This window comes from Octodon degus, unplaced genomic scaffold (assembly GCF_000260255.1).
Source record: "Octodon degus isolate 3935 unplaced genomic scaffold, OctDeg1.0 scaffold00010, whole genome shotgun sequence".
In the NCBI taxonomy this organism is placed as follows: Eukaryota; Metazoa; Chordata; class Mammalia; order Rodentia; family Octodontidae; genus Octodon; species Octodon degus.
In genome coordinates this window covers 134,967-142,144 of record NW_004524586.1, presented here as the reverse complement: position 1 = coordinate 142,144, position 7,178 = coordinate 134,967, and positions in this window count along the sequence as shown.

The following is a 7,178-nucleotide window of genomic DNA, read 5'->3' as shown; positions in this document are numbered from 1 at the left end:
GGCGGAGTGGTGGTTGGTGGCCCGAGGGGCTGGGAGAGGGTCCAGCCCACGCTGCGCCTGGGCTGTTACTGGTCCTGCAGGCGCAGGGTAGCAGGAAGCTCTCCACACACTCACCGGACCTGGGCTAGGACTTAGACTCATGATCTTATCAACCTGAAACCTTTTTGACTTCATCATAAACACCTTTTTTTTTTCTCCAGCTGCTTTTGACATTTCTGCTTGAAATGTCTCTTTTCTCTGTCTGCATCCAGGAAAGCATAACTTTTCCTGTTTTCCTACTGGCCTTCTTTTTCATAGCATGCTAGTATTATTTTATTTTTTATCTATAATTTTATTTTGTATTCTTTTTGCTATGAAACACCGCAACTCAGACAAACTTATTCCTGCAAACCCTTTTAACTTTTATAGCTTGTGTTAGAAATCTGGGGCTCACTGAGCAACATATAACTTTTTAGTTTTAGATTTTACCTGAATGCTTACCTGGGTTTTGGTATCCTCTAGGAAAGAACAAATTATCTGAGAGATTAGAGCATATATAATCAATGCATGAACATTCAAGCTAACAGGTACATTTATAAACGTTTTTGAGACCTAGCAATTGTAACTTACTAGTTCTTAGACCCATTTATTTATAGAGTCTGACAGTTTGCTATAAGCTCCTCTAGGTTTAGTTAAGAGAGGTCACACATATATTTACTATCAACATGAAATACCTGCCAGAAATCAACCGGGTTAACTCATATACTTATAAAATACACATCATTTAGTCAAATTAAACCAATGAAACACCTTTTAAGTCCTTGTACATTAACAACAATATATATTACATTTGTAAAACATCAGTTTTAGCATCATTTGATTAGTAAGCATCCTGTATATATATTGCAATATCTCAGTTATAGCTAAAGCAATATACCTTCTAAAGTCTGTCTCTGTTGAGGTACAATAACTGGAAGCAAAGTCAGGATTGGAGAAGGACAAAGTGACCTGTGGCAGTGTCCAGCAATAGGCTGCATTTCTTTTTCTTCTATATTCATGATTACTCAGGGCTCCTCCATGGAGATAAGAGGTACAGACTGTCTGACCACAGGGAAGAGGAAGGCCCAGGGCCCCTGAGTCCTATTGGACCACTGGAAAGCTGAGTCTGAGCTCTGAGGCCTCTGCTTTTGAGTGCAGTCTCACTTTTAGTGGTTGCCTTGGCAGTCAGGGCATGGCTTGTGGGCCTCTTGAGGCAGTCCCTCTTATGCTGGCCTTGCTTCTGACAGCAGTAGCAGATGAACATCATCATTGTTGAGCTCTTCTTGGAGCCAGGACAATCAGACTTAGGGTCTATTTTGAAGCTGCAATAATGACAGCCATTTTTTGTTCTCTTTGTTTTTTCTCCCAGTTCCAATTATAGGACACTTAAACAGTTTTTACCAAAGTATCAAATGAGTTGTCTGGAGCAAAAGCTATCTTTTGTAGCTCCTTTCTAATATCTGGAGCTGACTGCATAATGAACTTATCTGTAAGAGTAATCTGTCCCTCTATTTAACAAGCATCCCAGGAAGTATGTTTTATCATTGCCTCTATTAAACATCACAAGAAATCAGAGGGTTATCTTTCTCCTGGTAAATATCTAAAATCTAAAATAACTAGAAATCTTGGTTTTAGTTCTTAGTCCTACAATAATACAACACTTGAAAGAAAATGTATTTTTCAGTCTCCTGTCCCAATATTAGGCAACCAGGGATCTGACTATTTGGACTCCAGTGGGAACTGCAAGTTCTACTGGTTGTCTATCTTTTGGCTCTTTAAAATTAACAATATGCTATTCCTCTCCAAATACAGTAGCAGCTTGTAATGTCTGTATTTCCATAAAGGTCAAAGCTTGGTTTAGAATTAATATTACATCTTTTCAGTCTAGTTTATAAGTCTAAATAAATTGTCTAAAGACATCAATGTACTTCTCAGGGTAATCTCAGTTGCACCAACTGTGGAAGTTCCAAACTGCCTCTTTACTTTTTTTAAAAGGTATTGTCCTTGAACAGCTATCATAGATTTAGCTAAGAATGGGTGTAGCCCTATAGAGGGCTGGGTTACAGCTGTTTTAGAAGACCACACCTTCTAGACTAGAAAGGCAAATGGGGAAACCTTACTTTCAGCAATGGTGGGCAAGGCTGAACTGCCTGGTTCTTCTGTTGCTCACACCTATATTTTAAAACTTAAATAACAATGACCTTCTTAATGCAAACAAAATCTGAACATAAGACAGACATTATTACCATTTTCCTTTTTACATCATCTTTCTAGTTATAAAATAGCATCATAGTTGATACTTTCCTTTTCATTTTATTTAAATGGCTCTTTTTTAACATGTAAGGATCAAACATCTTCTGGTGCCTAATGAAACACACTCTAAAGGAGTAAGAGACTTTGACTGTGAGATAACCTGGAATTCAATAGCAATTACCTTTCTGGGCGTCCCCACCTTTTTTTCTAATTGATTCCTCCACCCAGGCATCTCTGAGAGCCCTCTCCAGAGCAGGTGGATGCTCCTGTTGGAGAAAAGGGAGACAAGATCCTACCAGCCTATCCACCCTTGAACTGGTGCATGATTTGTATCTCCTGAAATGTCTCACAAAACTTTTACTTACTCTTACTGGTATTTGTAAGTTACAATTGGTCTGATGACCAGAATATCTGCAGAAGGAAGCATAATTATAGCATAAAAGGTCAATTAGAAGTGAGCACTTTTCAGGCTTTAAAGATCACTTCTAGAGAGAGATAGAACCATTGACTGGAGAGGTTTGGCCCCATGCACTGAGCTTATCTCCAGACACTTGATTTCCATCTGATCACCTAGATAAACATTTCCAGCAAATAAACAAGTTTGAACTTTGAAGCTCACAGGTGAAATTTATATTTATCATCTAGCAATCACATTTTACATGTTGGCAAAGACCATACATCTGGCAAAAATCTTACTCTGAGTTAACACATAAGGCACAGATGTAAACTTCCTCTGATAACCACTATTGTAAACTGTTTCAGCCTTATTTCTCAAAGAGTAACTTATTACCTTGTTTTACTGAAAAGCCCAAGTAGAATTCCTAGTTTACTAGCAGAGAGAGAAAAACATACAATAGGTAAATGGAGATCTTTCAGTGGTCACAAGCTAGTTTCCACCAAGGAAGCTTTGGGTATAGCCATAACCCCTTAGGTATTCTGTTTCTTTTGGCCCACACAACCAGAGATGTCTCCAGAAAGGAATCCAGCAGTTTCTTTGGTCAACATTCCATCAGCCATGGGCTTCAATGAGGATTCACCAAAGAACAGCTGGGGAAACCTGTCCTCTGCTTCAAAGAGTGGCAGCAGCTCTAATAGCATTTACTAGATGGTAGAGTAACCACTGTTTGTCCAAGTTCTATAAGGGACAGTTAAAAGCCTGAACAAGATTACTAGCACTTTACATTAAAGGCTTTAACGTCCACAACTTATCTCTTATACACTTAAATGATAACTAGAAATAGGAGAAAAGATTGAATCCTCCCTTACACTGAATGTGTTTTGGTCCCATAAATGTGCTGCTTTTGGAGACAGCTCCTCCTGGTGTCACACAGAAGTCAGTTCTCTCCAATATGTATCAGGTTTAGCCTCCCAAAGGAGACCTGCCCAGAACACTAAGCCAGGACACGGCTTTTATATGTGTCTTCCTGGAGGGGCACAGTCCTCTTTGTTTCATATGACCCAGAGACAGGATATATGTCCTTTTTCTAAAATGACTTCCCTGTCTTTGGCATTAATGCTCATTTTCTAAGGGCTTTACTTAGTTGGAACAGTCAATGAAGTTTTCCTAATTTTACATGTCTCTAAAAAGGAAAATACAAAGAGGTGGGAAAATTTGGAGTAAAGGGAGAGCAAGGAAACTGAAACAGAGGAGGCCTGACATTCCCTCTAGCATGTAGAGGGGTTCAGATCCAGTGCATCCCAGTGAAACCTGTCCTCCAAGTCCTTAACAATGGTTGCCGACCTAATGTCATTTAAATGGCAAAAGGAGTCCCATGTTTCATATACAGGCATGTCATATTTCCTGTCTGAGCTGGCTAAAAGTCCTACTTTACAGAGATTTATATAAAATCCACTTGGAGGCTTACTAACAATACTCTCTCTAGTGCTATTTTCTAAAGTCAAGCAAGGAATAACAGTACACTTAGCATCTAGTTCAAATGAAACATATACAAGTACAAAATAGTCATAAAATGTCCCATTAAAGAAATATCATAAACTTGTAACATTTTTATATTTTAACTTAGGTTTACCAACAGCATTTTGACCAACATTTTAACAAAACTACATACAGACAAAGCATAAGCAATTGCAAACAATTTTAACAGTATTATGAGACAAAAAGTATGAACAATTAATTATGAGCAATGAGCAAAGACATTAACATTTCAAGCATAAAAATTTGCTACCTAAGCAAGTCCCAATCCAGAATTCATGAAAGAAAAGCAAACTCATACCTCCGTCCAATGATCTCGGTGGAAACCTCCAAAATGATACAGGGAGAAAAACTGATCTTGGGTGGGTGACCTCCAAACCATATAGGGAGACTCCAAATGACATAGGGTAAAACAATCTCTTGACCTGACCTGCACAAGTTCATGTTCTCTAAAACCAAAGAATGAATTTTAGGAATAAAAGCAGGTTATGAACAGAATATATTTATTGAGAGAAAGAAAGCTCCTGTCCAAGACAGGGACAGGAGGGGGGCCCGAGCGGGTAGTTCCCCCAATTTATTTCACTTAAGAGTATGGTCTAAAGGTACATCCATTTACCTATAAATATCTCATGTTTCTCATTTTTATGGGTAAGTAGTATTCTAGTGTAGAAAAATTCTTCTTTATCCATTCATTGGTTCATTGCCATTTAGGCTATTTTCAAGATTTAGCTATTACAAACTGTACCTGTATATAAACATGTGCATGCATATATTGTAGTGGTATGATGCTTTTAATTCTTCTCAGAAGATACCAAGAAGGAGAATATCTGGGTCAAATGGAACTTCTTGTTTTAGATTTTTGAGCTATCTTCACATTGATTTCCATAGTGTTTGCACTAGTACATATTCCTATCAATAGTGGAAAATGGTTGCTTTTTCTCCACAGCTCTGCCAAAATTTGTTATTGATTAATTTGTTGATAATAGTCATTCTTTTGAGGTAAGATTGATTCTCAGCATTTTTTTTTTTTCTGGCTCAGCCCACCCTGGGGGCAGGGCTGATGTGGCATATGGTGCCAGGAATCAAACTGTGATCCCTGCGTGCTTGCTTAAGCTTGCCTAAGCAGGCACTTTAATTAGCTGAGTTATCTTGTCAGCCCTTCTCAGACCAAGAAGTGCATATTTCTCATAACTATTTTTGGACTGGGTCTTTAAATTAGTGTGTAGATTTCTGAAATTTTTGAGTTCACTATGTATTCTAGATAGTGGTCTCTTGTCTGAAGAACAGCTGGCAATTTTTTTTCTACTTTGTGGGTTGTCTCTTCACTCTGTTGATAATATTTTGCTCTGAAAAATGCTTTTATTAAGATTAGATCCCAGTTATTTTTCATATTTCCTGTGCAGTTGGTGTTTTGTTCTTAAAGTCTTTGCCTACAATTATGTCTTCAAGAGTTCTACCTTCTCTTCCAGATGATTTAGCATTTCTGCTTAAATATTTAGATCTTTGATACATTTTGATTTTAGTTTAGTGCACAGTGAAAGTCATGGATCTAGTTTTAGTCTTTGGCATATAAAAAGTCAGTTTATCCAGCATTGTTTGTGAAAGAGGCTATCTTTCTTTCAGTGAATGTGTTTGGCCACTTTGTTGAAGATAAAGCTGTGTTTGGAGTTGTTTCTGAATCTTTTCATTTGTTTCCTTGATTCACAGGTCTGTTTTTTTTAAACCAGTGCCATGTTTACTATAATCATAGTTTTGTAGGGTAACTTCAAGTCAGAGATTTCAATATTGTATCTTGCCTTTGTTGCCCAGAATTTGTTTTTTTATCCTATGTCTCTCTCTCTCTTTTTTTAAACTGGGCCATGTTAATATTTTTATAATTTAATAAATAGTTTTCTTGATGAATGTAATCATAAGAGTTGTTAAGCAGTATTCAAATTATAGTTTTCCTGATTGGTCTGCAGTCCTCAATAAGTGTAAGAAGTTATTATGTGAGATGTCTGTCAAATTGGTAAGACTGCATTGATGCATCCATCATTTTGTTGGTTATCTGGGCATATTTACACCAAATAACTTTACTTCCTTGTGTCACAGGCCCAACTCACTCACTTTCACCTCAGTCACTTTTCCTTTGGTAATAACACCCAAAGTTGTATACAGTGGCAATGAAAGATTCTTTTTCCATCAAGTATTGCCAGGCTTTCAGTTCAGGATGTGTTATATGGGCCTTCTTAAAACATAAGTCCATTGGCCAATGAATCTTTCATATTTAGGTGGTTTTCTTGTAAAGCCATATTCAACAAAGCAAACTTTAGTAATCATCTTCTTTTATGCATTCTTTTTGATCTTTCCAGTTTGAATAACTTTTAATGTTTCCATTTCTCCTTGGCATTAACTTTGAGCAGAGGAACTTCCCATTTTCCTACCTTTTCTTTTTGTTTTTCTTAAAATCATGTTGGAAAGTACTTTTACATGAGAGTGTCACTTTCTGTCCATCAGGTAGGCAGGTACTTTTCCTTGTGGAGTCCTTTCATCATTCTTTTACTCACTTTTCATTAATCTTGATAGTCTTCTTCATTTGTATTTTCTCCACATGGCACTATTTGTGGTAGAGCTTAGTCTTCAGGCCAATCTTTATTTTTTTGTTTGTTTTGCCTTCTGTGAATGTTCTCGAGCCACTTGACTTTCCTTCTTTCTCTTTTTCTCATAGTAATCCAAGTGGATTACAGCATTTATGGTGTAATTCAATATAATCATTCTGTGGCATAATGGCAGCTGCAAAGCCGCCATTGTGGGGCTCAGGTGTGCAAGGAAAAGTCCTAACTTTGGGGTGTCCCAGATACATAAGCTGGCTCAAGACAGCTGGAAAGAGGAAAGTGTTATCCTAGGTCTCTTTTGATTCCAAATAAATTTTGAAATTGTTTTTCTACTTCTCTGAGGTATGCTATTGGTATTTTAATTCTTTTTTATTATTTTT